The 19244-nt window shown below is 33.7% G+C and overlaps 1 protein-coding gene across 3 annotated transcripts in view; it reads right to left on the bottom strand.

Annotated features, from left to right (window-relative positions):
- LOC149807119 (SCY1-like protein 2) overlaps nucleotides 1–13101 on the bottom strand; it is a 306382-nt gene extending 293281 nt beyond the window's left edge. The window contains exon 1 of one of the 3 annotated variants that reach the window (XM_089962284.1): nucleotides 12508–13101. The gene's annotated coding sequence lies outside the window, so the exon portion shown is untranslated. The remainder of the gene's footprint in view (nucleotides 1–12507) is intronic. The other 2 variants (XM_089962277.1, XM_089962291.1) reach the window with 2 other exon arrangements.
- Nucleotides 13102–19244: the final 6143 nt, after the last annotated feature.

Genomic DNA, 19244 nt, shown 5'->3' with positions numbered 1-19244 from the left:
TTATTACAAAATTCCTACAGAAATATCACACAAATAAAAGCTTTCGAAGAAACCTCGGCACAAAATGACATTTAACTGAAACTCATATACAATTACCCACCACCCATTGCCTTTGCGTATATATGGTATTACCGTACATATTCGCTTGTAAGTCGAGTCAAACTGAAAGCAGCAAAGATCATGATCTGCATTAGCATGATGAGCTTGTAGATCAGACCATAAGTTCTTTGTTCCACTGATTGCTCCTAACAAACCGCGCAGACTCTGTGCCATCTGCACTTAAACTAGTTTTATAAGAGAGTATATACGGTACTGTATATCATCCCTGTACATAGCTTCATTAAGTAAGTGACACCAAAGTGATCCATACCAGAAGAATGTTCGTGTTACAGTCTTGAAGGCGAACGTATTCAAATACAAACAAGCCTCAAACACGCCACTGTCCTAATTAACTCGATTGCTAACAAACGTTGTATTGTTGTAAAGTACAAAATTATTAGCAACATTAAACATGTAGAGATAAAATCGTTTTTATGTGAGAAATAAAAAGCAGTTCTATCATAAACAAAAACAGATTTTGTAAGAAAATAAATAACCATGTTTCTGCCAATAATAGTAAAAGCTGTTTGTTTAGGACAATTATCTAGCGAGCCTTTCTTACAATTTGTGAGCACACTTAAGTGATCAGATCTGTTTTAATTTCATTTTTTGCAAACTGCTACGATAATATCTAATGATTAAGACCAATTTTTCAGTACATTGTTTGTTAGGTTTTTTCCCCATTTTTCATTACATGCTATTGTAATGTAACAATGTATGTTGAACATGACCTTGTCCAGAAATGAGTTCATTTCTGCTTGAAACGATTTTTTTCCTTCATTTTATTATGTGTAAACAACTAATGCATAGTTAAATTATTCTATATGTGTCTTGGTTTAAGATCAGTATTAGTATTAATAGAAGTAAATATGTTTATTTGGGTTTATGTCTAGGTTTTGTAATTTCCTTAGTGTATTTTAATAATCCAGGTTCTGGTCTTTATTTCAGGATCATTCTAAAAGGTTATTCTCTATTAGGTAATGATATTTTTAGAAAATGCTAATTGTGACATGTGGTCAAGTAGCGAACTATGTAATCATGTAACTGAGAGGATATTTCAGTCGTCTTTAAGATCTAGTACTTTCAATATATGATGTGTTCAGTATTTCATTTTTGGGCTGGAAATTGCAGTCTTTTCAAAATGTTGAATTCAAATGATTATTGTCTATGGAAAAACGAAAGTGCTCTGATAAAATTCATGAACATAGACATTCACTAGAATTTATAATGAATTTAAACCTGTAAATATATTACTATAATTTTTTTCCTTCATTTTATTATGTGTAAACAACTAATACATAGTTAAATTATTCTATATGTGTCTTGGTTTAAGATCAGTATTAGTATTAATAGAAGTAAATATGTTTATTTGGGTTTATGTCTAGGTTTTGTAATTTCCTTAGTGTATTTTAATAATCCAGGTTCTGGTCTTTATTTCATGATCATTCTAAAAGGTTATTCTCTATTAGGTAATGATATTTTTAGAAAATGCTAATTGTGACATGTGGTCAATTAGCGAACTATGTAATCATGTAACTGAGAGGATATTTCACTCGTCTTTAAGATCTAGTACTTTCAATATATGATGTGTTCAGTATTTCATTTTTGGGCTGGAAATTGCAGTCTTTTCAAAATGTTGAATTCAAATGATTATTGTCTATGGAAAAACGAAAGTGCTCTGATAAAATTCATGAACATAGACATTCACTAGAATTTATAATGAATTTAAACCTGTAATTATATTACTGTAATTCAACAAAAGACTGTTGAAACTTCAGCACTCTGTAAGGTACGACAGACACATCATCGTCTTCAGTTTTCGGATTTATTCAGGACTTCTACTGAGTTTTATTCAGGACTTTTAATTATCAGGACAAGAATCTGTAATTCTTTGATTATTTTAGGATTTAACTCGCAATTCCGTCATCGCTCTTTACTCATTTTCACCTTGTACTCTAGAGAAATAAAGTCTTTGTTGAATTTTACAAAACTGGTTGCCTTTCACTCTTTCCTGTTACTTATTTTAAGAGCATATGCACGTAACTATAGATAGATAGATAGATAGATAGATAGATAGATAGATAGTTGCGTGTGTGTATTTGTGTCTGTGTATGTTTTTTTTGTGCGTGTCTATGTGTTAATACTTTTTGTTTAACTGGTTTGGTTTTTACTCAAACCAGTCGTTTTTAGAATAATTTTCAAAGCGCTTACTGCTGGTGATCGTTTTCCAAGTGTTGCAAACTGGATTTCTTTCCATGATCGATCATCACGATATAATATTTAGGACAACTAGACCAATGTTCAAAACAACGGAAGTGGTATAGAACTGATCTTCGGCCAAAGTCAATCGCAGAAACAGAAAGCTAATAATAAGTCATTTCATTGAACCTGATCCATGCTTGACTTAATCCACCTATCAGTACAGTATTAATCATTCCAGAGCTACATAATTTGATTTTGTAAAGTATTATTTCCTCTCTTTTCTGCTTCATAATTACCGCTCAATGCTAATCATAAAGCACTATGACAGTCAGCTTATCATTGTAAAACCTAAATTGACTATATAAAATTATTTGTGTGTGTATGTGTGTGTGTGTGTGAGTGTTTGTGTGAGAGAGAGAGAGAGAGAGATAGAGATAGAGAGAAAGAGAGAAACTAACTGGACTCGAGTACGGAACTTTATTCATTTTGAATGATGGGACAATCATTATTCTGTGATATATTTTGTACAACTCTTGCCCTAAGATGCTTTGATACAGGACCCCTGCCCTAAGATGTTGTAATATAGAACATTTGCCCTAAGATGCTATATATAATACAGAACACTTGCTCGAAGATGTTATAATACAGAATCCTTGCCCTAAAATGTTAGAACTTAGAACCCTGGCTCTAAAATGTTCTAACATGGAACCCTTGGCCTAAAATATTCTACCATGGAACCCTTGGCCTAAGATTCTATAACATAGCCACCATGTCTTGAGCAATGATTTATGAAGATATTTTTTGAAACTGTATACATGCAACAAAATCAATATATGAAAAGAGCTTTCGCAATATTGCCATTCGTATTTTTATTTACGATTTAAGATACTATCTTAAGAAAAATAGTTTGAGGTTTTCGGACAATTTTACGAACAGAAAGCACGTCAATTTGCTGTTAAATAGAAAAACACACAATATTTGTTAGAAGCAAACGGTATTCAAGGGTAATCATTAACCATTATTTCTTGATGACATAGAAAAATAACTTCCTCAAAAAAGTGCTGATTTCTCGGCTATAGTACGATGGAAATTGTTCCGTTGAAGCATATGGCAGCTTATCGATGTTATGATTAATTACTTACAGACGAAGTTCTACAATTAATTAAGTTTCTATGACTAATTACTCACAGGCACGATTTGGTCGATAAAATATATGGCTCAAATGATCTATGCTAAATTCCTCTATAAATGGCCAAATTCATCCATGGAGGCGTTTTATTGCATTGATCGTTTTCTATAAATAGATGCAGACATGTTCGAAACAAACAATTAACACCACAATCCTTCATAAATACAGTTGATACCGGGATCCTATGAGCAATAATATCAGTAAGGTAGTTTAAGACACTAATTAATCAAGGGCGTATCCACCAGGGCAACTAGGGTGACTATAGCTAAACTATTGGGGAATTGTACTGACTGTAATCCAATCGTTTGATAGAGAATTTCATTGTAGATACACAACTTAAAAAAGATAATCCGTCACTTTGCATCTTGTCTCACTCGTGAATTAATGTTTTCTCTGTATTCGCATGCCTGGTCCAGCAAGCCTGTTTTTTTTATTTTTTTTTATTTCTAATAATGTATAATCATAATCAAACTTTATGATTATGATTATACATTATTAGCATATAATGGGCAAATATTACTCATTTCGGAATATCAGATTTCATACCGATTTCATACCGATTTCATGCCGATTTCTAGTTAATACAAAGTTCGTATTACTCGTTCATATCTTGATAAATATATTACATTTTTCTCTTGTTTATCTTCCAATGAGGTTTGATGATGCCTTCGATAAATGTACTAAGAAAGAGGATTTAAAAAAATGAGCAAACGCGAAAGAGCGAACGTGTCCTTCTTAGCCTTTCAATATCATGTCATGCACAACATTGTAATACAGCGACTCTCTCATTCTGTAGCATTTAGACGATGTGAATCTCATTTTTTTTTAAATAGGTAATTGTTTGTTTGTAGTTTTGTTTGTAAAGAAGCTAATCAGGATTGTAGAGTTCTGGTTTGCTAGGCTTCCTGGCTTAATAATTATCATTATTTCAAAAACAGAACCCAATACAATATATTTCCGCTGAACAACATACTTCGTTCAAGCATTGCAGGCAAATCTGAGTAGCTCGGCATTTAAAATCAAACATTCTTTTATTTGAATTGCATCAAACAGCTGAATCTCCAATAACAAAGTCTGGATTGGTTGCATTTCTATTTGTTGGATATATTTTGTGCCTATTGAAAATATCAAAACATTTCATTGCGAATGTGAGAAAGTTTACCAAAAGGCCAGTAAGTTGAGATTTTGCTAATTATTATTAATTACCCACTATTTTTCTAATTATTGACATAGCTGACGGACAAGTCTATACAAGCTAGTTCTTTATCAACCAGTTGTTTTATTGCGGATGTGTGTTATTTACATTTCGACCGTAGTGTTTTAGACACATTGTAAGAAAGCATGTGCTTGATTCTAGATACGATTTACGTTAACAGTATGATGACTTTTCTACGATAAGGATAAAGTGAACTGTCAAGTACGAACTCGCCTTGCAGAAAATACATTTATTTTATAAAAAAAGTATAAACTTATTTGCCCAAAATATCCTTTACGTTTATTTTTACCTGTGTATTGATTAATGTTAGGAATATGTCTTAATTTTCTGTAATTTGCAGGCAATTGTCATTGGTTAGTTGCATACAGAGTATCATAGACTTTTTGTAACCTACTTATTTTTCCAAATAAACATAGACATAGTAGTTTAAGACACTGATAAACACGATTCTACGCGGATATCACTAAATACGATTCTACGTTTATATTACTAAATACGTCATATTCTACGCGGATATTACTAAATACGCTAGATATTACTAAATACGTTAGATTATAAGTAGATATTACTAAATACGTCATGTTCTACTAAATACATTAGATTATATGTAGATATTACTAAATACGTTAGATTCTACGTGGATATGACTAAATATGTCAGGTTCTACGTGGATATTACTAAATACGTCCGATTCTACGTGGATATTACTAAATACGTCAGGTTCTACGTGGATATTACTAAATACGTCAGGTTCTACGTAGACATTACTAAATATGTCAGGTTCTACGTGGATATTACTAAATTCGATGCAGATATTACTAAATACTTCAGATTCTATGTAGATATTACTAAATACGTCAGATTCTTCGTTAATATTACTAAAAACTTTAGATTATATGTAGATATTACTAAATACTTCAGGTTCTACGTCAATGTTACTAAATACGTTAAATTCTATATAGATATTACTAAATACGTTAGATTATAAGTAGATATTACTAAATACGTCATGTTCTACTAAATACGTTTGATTCTATGTAGATATTACTAAATATGTTAGATTCTACGTGGATATTACTAAATACGCAAGGTTCTACGTGGATATTACTAAATACGTTAGATTCTATGCAGATTTGACTAAATACGTTAGATTATACGTGGATATTACTAAATACGTTAGATTAAATGTAGATATTACTAAATATGTCATGTTCTATGTAGTCATTACTAAATACGCTAGATTCCATGTAGATATTGCTAAATACGTTAGATTCTACGTAGATATTACTAAATACGTTAGATTCTACGTGGATATTACTAAATACGTCAGGTTCTACCTGCATATTACAAAATAAGTCAGGTTCTATGTGGATATTACCAAATACTTCAGGTTCTACGTGGATATTACTCAATACGTCAGTTTCTACGTGGATATTGCTAAATACATCAGATACTACGTGAATATTTATAGGTGTATGGGAAAATATGAACGAGTTTTCCTGATGTAATACTGCACAACCTTGGGAGAATCGTATATGCATCCGACAAAACGAGTTCATATTTTCCCATACAAATGCAGTAACCTTATTATTATATGATCAGTTTTTTTTTTAATTCTGCCTAAGGCTTAATTATATAAACAAAATACATTACAAGAAACAAAGTAAATAAATGTATGCCGTATTCCAAACTAAATACACAAGCGCATATTCATTATTACACAACAACAACATTATTAATGCGCACATAACTCCGCGCGGATAAATTTGAACTTAGTCGCGTGCTAGACATAAGTTTCGAAGGAAAATGGCGTTTTTGTCTACTTAAAATTGAAATTTGGAGTTATATTGTGAATGATTGCGCAGTGCAACAAGTTTTCCATTTGATTTGGAATGAATAGATTTTGGTATTTTTGTCGAATCTACGAAATTCTGTGATTATGGACTGGATTTATATGTGACAATTCCACATGAAATACATCGGATTGAACAAGCGAGGAAGAAGCGTGTTGACATATGCAAATGTGTTTCTGTTTCTCTCAATGAATGTTTGAAATCATAATGTGGGGAAAATATGTATTCTTTCAATGGCAATTGTCAAAAAGACGCAGTGGAATTTAATGCTTATTTCGTTTTGAGTGCAGTAAGGAAGATGTAATTGCACTTATATGTGAATTTACAGTACAATATCGAAATGTGTAATCAAGACTGAGAACCTATGACATGGCTCATGCAATTCGGATTTGCAGAACTAAGAAGGTTCATTTTGAGGAAATTCAGGATGTAAAACTGTAGGTATGTTTTTATGCCATTCTTATTACCAGTTAAAGAAAACAGTTTATGCATTGTCACTTGTATGTTATTTGTAAGGACCCATTCTGGCGTCTACTGCATAGCTAACCTAAATCCAAAAACATTGTATCACATAAGTTAACGCGGAATGTGCCAAAGCAGATGGTATGTGGCACTCCACGAAACATTTGCTTTACTTCATTCAGGAACAAATTTCATCAGCCAAAACATACAGCGCCTACTACGAGAGTGTACATGATTTGTTTACAAATCAAAAGAGCTGCCGTCTGCGTCCATTGTTTGTTTACAATAGAAAGTATTTCCTTTATGCACGTGAATGCAATATGAAGGTGTGCAATATCGTAAAATACTGAACCATTCTGACAATGTAAAGTTAAAGGAGATTAAAATGAACATATAATAATACTAAATACGTCAGATTCTAAGTAGATATTACTAAATGCGTCGGATTCTGCGTAAATATCGCTAAATATGTCAGAGTCTTCGTGGATCTTGCAAAATAGAATGAAAAATAAGTAGATATCACTAAATAAGTCGGATTGTACGTGGATATTACTAAATGGGTCAGATTATACGTGGATATTATTAAATACGTCGGATTCTATGTGGATATTACTAAATACGTCTGATTCTACGCAGATATTATTTACTACGTCCAATGCTACGTGGACATTGCTGAATGCGCCAAATTACTAAATATGTCAGATTCTACATAGATCTTTCAAAATACGTCGCATTCTAATTATATATTACTAAATACGTCGGATTGTACGTGGATATTAATGAATACCTCAGATTCTATGTGGAGACTATTAAACACGTCGGATTTTGATTCTGTGTGAATATTACTAAATACGCCGGATTCTACGTAGATATTAATAATACGTCAGATTATATGTGGCTATCACTAAATTCGACGAAATGAGATATTTGTAGGAATTCAGATCATTAGCTCATTTTTTTGTTATAAAAATCATTGGTGGCCCTGCACGTGTCGTACATTATTTATAAGGACTATCGGTGGCTCTATATTTTTGCTGTGCATTATTACAAGGCATTTTGGTGACTCTACATTTGTTGTGGATTATTTACAAGGACTTTTGGTGGCCCTACATTTGTTGTGGATTATTTACAAAGACTTTTTGTGGATCTATGTTTGTTATGCATTATTTTTCAATTACAGCTGCGTCATGCACGCAATATTACATCCGTAGAATCTGAAACCATCATGTGTGTGTGTGTGTGTGTAAATCTTGACAAATATATGACATTAGTTATATATTTTTATTTTGTTTGCGTACATGACTGTCAGTGTTTTTGATATTGTAATTAACATCTACTGTGTCGATTATCCAAGTAACATATCCTGCTTAATCCTGAAATTTATAAAATCTTATCAACACAGAACTTTAATCCTGAAATTTATAAAATTTTATCAACACAGAACTTTAATCCTGAAATTTATAAAATCTTATCAACACAGAGCTTTAATCCTGAAATTTATAAAATCTTATCAACACAGAACTTAACGACAATTTAGTCAATTTTTTCCTAATTGGGAAAAGCGTACATTTACATATGTGTAGACTATAAAAACTAATGAACGTGTTAATAATATTTTATGGTACAGATAATTCAGATAAGGTTCATGCTGCCCCCTTCCCAAGTAAGCTGACTTGTACTGAAACGCACACTATCTTCGGATGTATGGCGAATCTTTAAGGTTTAGTTTCGTAGTGACATTAAATATGTATGAATTTTCTTTTCACATCAGATGTCTCCGTATTTAATTCTTAGATTAATATTGCAATCAAATTTATATAAATGTTCGTTCCACATCAAATGTCTCCGTATTTAAATCATATATGTTTTATCTCTATACGCCTTGCTGAAACAAGAAAGCGTGTGGCTATTTAACATTATTTATGCTTGAGAATTAGCTGAATTTAAAAGTTTGTTTCGGTGGTTCTTTGTAATTTGCCTATTGATAATATATTCATGTACTTTGTCATCGTACAATTTTACTGTATAATGTTTTACCTAGAATATTTTTGCTGTACACCTTTGACATTTTAAAACGTTTGTTGTGAAAACAAAATTGGTGACAAGTTTCATTCTAACATCTTTACTTTGATAGTGTTAAATATATACTGAGGTACGTAGGAAAGCCTGCCAGTAGCTTCTAGTGGGTCGGTGGTTTTTCCCTGGGTTTTCCAGGGTTCTTCCTCCACCAGTTATGCTGGCCGCCATGTATAGCCTATCTTGTGCTGAAAAATGGCGTTAAACCCTTGAACAACAACAACAATATGCTGAGATCTTGACCGCAATGAATATAACTTGTTTTAAAATGTAAATATTCGATACAATAATAATGACTATATATATATATATATATATATATATATATATATATATATATATATATATATATATATATATATATATATATATATATATATATATATATATATATGTGTGTGTGTGTGTGTGTGTGTGTGTGTGTGTGTGTGTGTGTGTGTGTGTTACTTTGATAGATCATTTAACAACAGTTCTCAGTTGATGAGTAATATGTACATGAAATTTAACTGGCCAGTAAAATGTAAATCAAATTCAACAGCTCAATAATATATACATCAAATTCAACTGCCTAGTTATATGTACATCAAATTCAACTGCCTAGTTATATGTACATCAAATTCAACTGCCTAGTTATATGTACATCAAATTCAACTGCCTAGTTATATGTACATCAAATTCAACTGCCCAGTAATAAGTACACAACAATTAAATGTCTAGTATTATGTACAATGCTGTCGGGCATTTCTGCCCACCCAAGGTTTCGGTCTCCAATATTGAAGCAAAACGCATACTGAATTCGACCAATGGACGAAAATAAAATACTGCAATGCTTACCATTTGAAAAGGGGCAATTGTCCCCAAAATATTCTGTTCAAAATAATATTAATTTTTTGCCATGCGGGATACCACCCCCTCGAGATAAGTCGGCCTATTCTGCGCACAGCTTTGAAAAGATGTAATGTTTGTCCATCGGGCTATTGAATTGAAATGCATTACTTTTGACTGTTTCTGTCAGCATTTAAGTCGAGTAATTGGGTCAGGTTTATAGCTAGGTTTACACAATTCAACGTAACAATGCCAATAAATGGCAGGAGATATTAAGCAAACTAAGCCGATCTTGTAAAAAAAAATAAGTAAAGTTCAACATTTTATAAATAAAACAGCTATTATGTGGAAGAGAAACAACAGTGAATAGGATGTAATGTGTTTACAACGTCTTGTTTATGGGGAAAAATTATTAAAGAATTTAGAAACAGACTCCGCCGGGGAATTTCTTGAGAATCCCGTTCTGGCGGCAAGTTGATACGTTGGGTAGCAAACGATTTTGTACGTTTGGAACAACTTCTAGCGTAACTGAAAACTAGGATTAAGATGCAGATTTTTTTAAGGTATACATTTTCATCTTTTATATAATGTATTTATTTTTATGAATCTAAAAGATATACTGTAAATAGGATTTTCTGGGTTACAGGTTCAAGAAGGTCATGGGGTGGGTCTTAATGTTAACATTTAGGAATAACATTTTCATATGCATTTCAAGTCGAAATCGGGGATATTTTTGTATACTTTATGAATATCACTTTTCTTAATTAAAGTACGATCATTCTTTCTCGATGTAAAATGGATTTTTGACCAAAAAAAACCCACGTCATCCAATGTTTATAGAAATGACGTACCGATGTGCAGAATTAGCCAAAATGGTGGGTACATCAAATTCAACTGCTGAGTATTGTGCACATCAAATTCAACAGCACAGTGATATGTACATACAATTCCACCGCCCAGTAATATGTACATGGAGTCCCACTGCCCAGTAATGTGTACATCAAATTCAACTGCCCAGTGATATGGACATAAAATTCCACCGTCTAGCAATATGTACATGGAATCCCACTGCCCAGTAATGTATACACCAAATTCAACTGCACAGTAATATGTATATGAAAATTAACTGCCCAGGAATATGTATATGAAAATTAACTGCCCAGGAATATGTACATGAAAATTAACTGCCCAGTAATATGTACATGAAAATTAACTGCCCAGTAATATATACATCAAATTCAGTTGCCCAGTAATATATACATGAAAATTAAGTGCCCATTAATATGAACGTCAAATTCAACTACCCAGTAATGTGGACATGAAAATTAACTACCCAGTAATATGTACATGAAAATTAACTGCCCAGTGATATATACATCAAATTAAGCTGCCCAGTAGTATGTGCATCAAATTCTACTGAACAGTAATATATACATAATAATTATCTACCCAGTAATATGAACGTCAAATTCAACTGCCCGTTATTATCTGTTGTATGTTCAACTGCCATGTACGTTGTGTACAAAATTCAACTGCGCAGTAATTTGTATATGAAATTCAAATGCCCATGGATATGTACATGAACTTCAACTGCTGAGCAATATGCACATGAAGTACAACTGCCCAGCACTACGTACATGAAATTCAACCTCCCAGTAAAATGTACATGAAGTCCGACTTTCCATTGAATATGTACATGACGAATACACACAGAGGATTTTATACATAATATTTCTGCCCATCGAAACAACCGAAAACGTGTATGAAGGAATCCAGGAATTCATATCAGAACTAAATGTTTGCTATATGTTATGATTAACTATGGGTCGACCAATGAAATAATTCCAATAACTAGTTTTGTAGACGTATTCCTTTGAAAATTAATTCCAATTTTATAATTGCAATCAAAATCAAATGCAGCTGTTAAAAAACATAACTGCTTGTTCGTTCTGATTATGACAAACAGTTAAAACGTGATAAGTTAAAGATAGCAAACTGACACTTTACTTGACCAAATGTATTGTTAGAAATATGGTTAGCTAGTATTTGCGAACGTATAGAGATTTCACCCTGTAGAATAGCTATAACTCAGACTGAGAAAACAGCTACTGAACTTTATTTTCCCTTCGTTGTACTGTAGTGTAGTTTTGTTTGTATGTATTAATTAAAATGTAGCATGTACTTTCTTACTTGATAGCGTTTCTTTAACCTGAACTCCTCGTCCAGTCTAATCTGTCTTATTTAAAGGTTCAAAGCGCCATTTGGCCTCTGGTGGTGAATATTTTCAAACACACGAAAATGTGTGATTCGGTGGAAATTTGCTTTGTTGTAGCTTGCTTTCAGTCATAATTGAGGGAGTTATTTCAGTACAAAACTGATCTGCATGCAATTCTCCTTTCAGCATTTGCAACTATCTAGTTGAAGCAGCTGTAAATTTAATGATTTAACCGACACTTTGTATTTCATAGTATTTTTAAATGGTAATTTGAACTCTTGAAAACGAAGACTTATAACACTGTTATTGGTATTATAAATAAGTAAAATTGCGATAAGAGTTGAATCTGTGACAAAGAAAATACCCCTACCTTTCATAAAGGCAAAACAAAATCCTTCCGATAGGTACACATCATCGCATGCAGCTCCTATAGCAGTGGTTCTTGACTGGTTTGTCCCACTACACACTGGTAGCTCCTTTTAGGTCAATCGTATTCCTATTTGTCTGCTAAATATGTAGTTTGCACGTGACAGTGATCCTTTTCTTTGTAAAAAAGACTGATAACTTAAAGTTTATTGCTCATTAGATGTCACTGCATGTTACCGCCTCTCGATTCTCTACAAATGGCATTATTCCTAGTGAGTGTTCCTGACACAATATCCTCACGATAAGGACTGTAGTATGACTCAGTGATCGAAATGGCTTACAGTGCGGCCATCCGTTATCGGCGTGTCAGTTGATCTGAAAGCTGTGGTAATGCTAAATGCCAGAGTGATTAACTTTTATACGAATAGCAAGGAGACTGGAATTGATTCGGTAGGACAACGGTACAGCAGTAAATCAAAACAATCCTGAACAGCATGTTCAATGAATTTTGATGACCAATATATTAAGATAAAGAATACAGCGCGCCATCGACACAAACGATGATAACTGATGAAGCCGTCTAGGTAGAATCGATGTAAAGATTGGAGAGATATGCCGGGAATAACAACCAGGCCCCAGTTGAGAGACTTGAACAGATTTGATGGAAAATAAGTACGGTATGTGGCACTATTACCGCATTAACTTGTTTTTGTCCCCCTTGAAATTTCTACTGTTATCCTATTGAGACGCGATTGATATCGTTTCAATGCCACTATCAAATCATTTAGTGGTCATATTAGTGGATATTGCATGGCATTGGTGACCCGATTTTCTATTGATGGCTTTGTCTGCAAATATAGGAAAGACTAAATTATAATTTAGTTGTTGATCATAATAATTTACCCAATAGCATAGCCGTTCCAAAAATTAGTTTTATTGGTCCATGCCTTACCAGTTTTGAGTTAAACAGCCGACAGTCTTGTTGAAAAGGCTGCAAGCTTCATATATCACAAGTTGCATATAATCCATATGAGATAGGTGAGAAATGTCGTTCGTCCCTTGCATCCAAGAGGGGTGACCTTAATCGACTATTACTTGACGTTCTTAATGAATTCACCTGTATAATGAACAAACATTTTGCACCATTTCATTTTTCAATTCACTGGTACGTTTCAAAGAGCTGTAAAAAGTTAATATAAAGCGTTTTTTGTTTATTTAAACATATTTTATTAACTTTTGGGAAAGGAGAGCGTAATTTAAGATTAATTATCTCCAATGTAGGCCAAAACTGGAGCACCGGCATGTGCAAGCCTTCATCGATGCTAAACATATGACGGAGAAAAGTGAGAGATTATCATATTTTATTAAAAATATAAGCACCACCATCTGCTTCTAATATCATTTGACTCTTCCAAATTACTTTGAAATAATTTTTTTTTTTAAAAGCAATATTTGCTCAGAAAAAGAATTGAAAGCATTCTCATAAAATAAAATGAGGACGTTTAATTGCTCGTCTTTCTGTAACGTTTCCGAGACCTCATCCTGACACCAGTCTTACTTAGCACGCTATATCGATATAATTTATCCATCTCAAAATGAAACTTAAACCATTTCCTATAATATCCAGCCATACCCCATAATCCTATCAGTTGATAGGCATAAGGAATTCAGAGGTAGTCTTAAATGTAACTTCTATAGATTTTATTTGGCCGTGTCCCGCAGCAGAACAACGAAAGTCACTTTAACTCATGTTTATTGTCAAATTTAAATCTCCGAGTCGATTAAAGAACTTCCGCATGGTTTCCATGTGACATTTTCAGGTGTCAATGAAGATTATAACGTCACTGATGCAAGCTTCACAATGACCTTTACCGGATGTTATCATGTTCACCATACGTTGGAAAGTACTGGGGAAACTTTCATTCCGAACGGCATAACTTTATACTGATAAAATTAATAAAGTCCATCTCAGGCACGAATGCCAAATTTCCTTTCATCTTTCTGTAGGTGCAATTTGCCAGAACCCCTTAAGAAGGTCAGACATACTGACATATTTTGTATTCCCAATTTTTCCAACGCAATCATCGATCAGAGCACACCTCCCCCATGATCCGAGCCATACGCTGGCGATCCATATGATTCAGAATCAAACACAAAATTTGTTCTCTGTGCTACGTTTCTCTGACGGGCTCAAGTCCAACAAACCTATCCGACCTCTTCCATGTGTACACACCAACAATATAATTACGCTTCACTTCTGACAATCGTATCATCATTATTTCCACTATTAAAATGAAATCATATGGACAACGTTCTTTTGCATACCAGGGCCCACTGGACTTAGACACAAAGACACAGTGATCTCGTTCAAGAGCGCTCTTAAACCTCACCTATTTCGACTGCAAGAACAGGCTTAAAGACCTAATAATGTTTCCTACCTTAAATATTTTCAGCATGTTTTATATTTTCCAATTTCATGGTGTTTGTTTATAATCATACCATTATATATGTTTTTCATGTTTTAGGTGTTGCCTATTATTGTAAAGCGCTTAGAGTTTCTAAAGATTATGCGCTATAGAAGCTATTCATTGTTTGTTTCAGTGAGATTGTTTACTTTTCTTTAATCAATACACACACGGGAAATATTATCTGGTTTTAGGCACTTGAATACATGGTGAACTCTAGTTAATTGCACTTGGTTCGATGAAATGATTCTCCTGCAAATATTGAACTTTTTCATCAAACTGTCTTATATAAGAGGATCAATCCTGAAAGGATGTTTCACCACAGGTAAGAAAAAAGCAATTTCAAAGTCATATTAGATTTTATTTGTTTAGAATATTTGAAAATAAGTGCTCATATTTATTTAATAGCTGTTGTTATTCGCTCTTTTCTTGAGGTAACAGATGCGAAATGTTCTGCTCCAGATTGTATAATATTTTAAATGTTTCGAAGTTTAGATTCAACAAAGTCCGATTTCACGTCCTTGTTTAAATCCTCGTTGTGTGGAACAGGTACGACCAAAATTGACTTAGTAATTTAGAAGACTGACTCTGTCAGCTTACTCCTTTTTCTTCAATTTGTCACCAAGGAGGTTTAATGATGTAATTTAAATCACTTAGCTTCATTCTAACTTTAATGAGGACGCTCTTGAACTAAATCAATAACATAAAACAATAACAAATAAACATTCTCGTTCCAATCTTTTCTTGTGCCAAAGTAATACGACCCAATTATATATGTTTCAAAGTCTGATTAAATTCTTCCAAAGTACCTGCACTCTAAGGGTGATAGGCAGAAAGGTTAAACAGTTGTGTGCCTAATTCATGCATAACTTGCTGAAAAAGCCAGATATAAAATTCGATTTTGATTGGATTTGAGAGACTTGTTAAGGCAAATATGTGTGAAATACTTCACTAAAGATCTTAGTATAGTCTTAGTTTTCGTATTTCTCAAAGCAATAGCCTCTGGAAATCTCGTGGACGTACACATAATCGTCAACATGTATTGGTTGTTTGCTTTGGTATTAGGTAATGGGCCTAAACAATCTGCCACTATTATACAAACTGCTTCGTCAAGTTCAGGAATAGGTTGAAGATGAACTTCAGGTATCTTCTGATTTGGCTTTCTACTATTCGACACATGTGACAAGATTTACATTATTTAGAAATATCAATTTAAATTTAGGCCAATAAAAATGATTTTAAATTTTGTAATAAACCTTAATGGCTCCTAAATAACCATACAACAAAGTTTCATGGGCTAGACTAAGAATTTCGTGTCGATTTACTTATTAACAACGATTTGATAGATCACTGACCACTGGTCACCAGCGGATACTCAGGTGGTCTCCATTTCCTCAGAAGGACACATTGTTCACAAAATAACAAGTTGGTACATGTGTGGCTTCACTTTAGGTAATAGCCCTCTTAAACAAACATGAGGTATTAGGATCTTGTTCATCTGAGACAATTTGTGTCTGCCTTTTATCATCCTGATTACATCTAAAAGCATGAGTAGCCAAAAGAGTATCACAGTGATCAATACCTCTTGATTGGTCCATATTAGGGGCAAAATTTACCTCACTAAAAGAATGACCAAAAAATCTGTCAGCTAAACGAATCATTTCCAGTTCAAAATCATTCACAAGAGGTTATATATTTCATAGTTCTACTAACTGCATAGCTGGGTATACATTAATTTCAACAGCAACAACGTTTTGATCCATACAAGGCTTGTCAGTTACATGTGGATTAACTATAACTTTATCTCCGGCTAGGTCATTACCTAGTAATAAATGAACACTTCCAGTGGGAAAAGAGATCATTGCCCCTATAAAGTCCGATGACAAATTACCAAGAAAGGGGAGGAACATTAAAATAAATCCACACTCTACTCTCTGAAAACGAACACTTTCACTAAAGGAAGACTTCTCAAATCAGAATAAAGGCGACTTACTGAGAAGCTCATGTGCCTCTTAACAGGAATGGACTTGACATATTCATCATCAAGTGATAAAGAACCTTTCCACATGTTCATAAATCTCCACAATCAAATCAGACTGGGTTTGCTACACCCAGCTAATATATTGCTTTCAAAACATGAATGTGACCTTGACCTTTTAGGAACAAGGACATTTTGAACAGCTTTGTCTTATTGCCAAACTGCAACCTGTAGCAATGAGAAAGTATGTGCTTTTCCTTGTTACAATATATAGATATAAGGATTACATATTAGGCTTTAGAAGTGTAAGGGTTGGAAGTACTCGAGTTAGACTGACATGGTTTCTTTTCAAACCACTGCTGAGAGGAAGGTTCATTTACAAATAAAACTTTATGAGTCAAATAATAGTCATCATCTTCACTAGCTGACTTCTTGAAAGTTTCAACCTTTTCCTCATTAAGGTTAGTTTATTTCTGACGTTATTATTAACACAATTATTATTAACACAATTATTGAACACTAATTAATATGAGTTGTCTGAGGTTATCAGTACTCTCACATTGCACCAACATGTCATGAACATATGCAAGGCTGCTGGGACGCATCAGCTCCATTCGCAAATATCTTTCAGTTGATGCCACTAAAACACTTGTGTGTTCATTAGTACTTTCAAGACTGGACTATTGTAACTCAGTTATGTCCGGTTCATCTCCATATCTACTCAAAAAACTTCAAAAAGTTCAAAACACAGCTGCTCGGATCATACTTAGAGTACCACGATCAAAGCACGCCTCCCCGCTGCTCTCTACCCTATACTGGCTATCCATTCGATCCAGAATCAAACACAAAATTTGTTCTCTGTGCTACGTTTCACTGACGGACTCTAGTCCAGCATACCTATCTGACATCACCCATGTGTACACACCAGCAAGATAATTACGCTCCTCTTCTGACAATCGTATACTCATTATTCCCACCATGAAAACAAAGTCATATGGACAGCGTTCTTTTGCATACCAGGGCCCAGCAACGTGGAATGAATTGCCCACTGAACTTAGACACAAAAACACAGTGATCACATTCAAGAGGGCTCTCAAAACTCACTTATTTCGACTGCAAGAACAAACCTAAAGACCTAATGCTATTTCCTACCTTAAATAGTCTCTGCATGTTTTTTTTGTGTTTTCTAATTTCATGATGTTTGTTTTTGTAATCATATCATTATATATGTTTTTTATCTTATAGATGTTGTCTAATGTTGTAAAGCGCTTAGAGCTTCTAAAGATTAGGCGCTATACAAAGTCCTCATTATTATTATTATTATCATAAAATATGCCACCATTCGTGGCTGCACAACATTTATTATTAAATAGTTGTTCTTTTCCTCATGCAACCGCTCCTGTAGCCTAGTGGTTAGAGCGTCCGCCTCGAATGCGGGAGATCGTGGGTTCAATCCTCGGCCGAGTCATACCAGAGACTTCTAAAAATGGTACCAACAGCTACCTCGCTAGGCGCTAGGCACTCAGTATTAAGACGTTAGTGTAAGAACTGGTTGGCCTTGTGTCAGGATAATGTGACTGGGTGGGGGCATCATGCTATATGTCTACGGCATGATGCCCCAGTAGTAGACATCATTATAAACTGCAACACAGCAGACATCGTAGCGATATGACTGAAAAATTGTTAAAGCTACATTAAAAATCCAAATCTCAGATCACAATTTTCCTCATGCAAGCTCTACATGACACTGAACAGTTTCTTTTCTACAATTTATGTATCCGACATTAACTCAACCTTTTCAAATACATTCCTTGACATCACATTTTTCTGATGAGAGTGAAGTGTGAAGAGTGAAGTGTACACTTCACTAGCTTTGCCAACATACTTTGTAATAACATAGTCCAATGTTCTCTCGGTCATTTTAAATCTTTAGCCATTTTATTAGAACGAAGAAAATATTTGTTACCTCACGTTCTTAGTTGCAAACAGGGAATGAGTGTGCTCTACTTTTCTGTTCTAATTCATTTAATTTAAACTGTATTTCCCTCCCTTCACTTTGCATTGGTATATTTATCTCTCAGTCTTCTCTTTGTGCATTTGCATTTTAATTTGCATTGCTTCTACATCTTTGTATATTTTCATATCTCTTGCTTCCTTCTGTCTTGTTATCTGCATTTGCAAAAGGTCTTGCTGAAGCTGAATAGTTATTAACTCAATTTTCATCTGGTTCTTTAACTGCTCCAATTACCTTCAGTTCTTGTATTAACCAGATACAAATTTCCTTATCAAACTCTAAAC

The sequence above is a fragment of the Sinohyriopsis cumingii genome, chromosome 1 (assembly GCF_028554795.1).
Source record: "Sinohyriopsis cumingii isolate HCF-2022 chromosome 1, ASM2855479v2, whole genome shotgun sequence".
Lineage (NCBI taxonomy): Eukaryota > Metazoa > Mollusca > Bivalvia > Unionida > Unionidae > Sinohyriopsis > Sinohyriopsis cumingii.
Note: the sequence above shows the minus strand (reverse complement) of the source record. Positions and strands in the feature narration are given on the sequence as shown.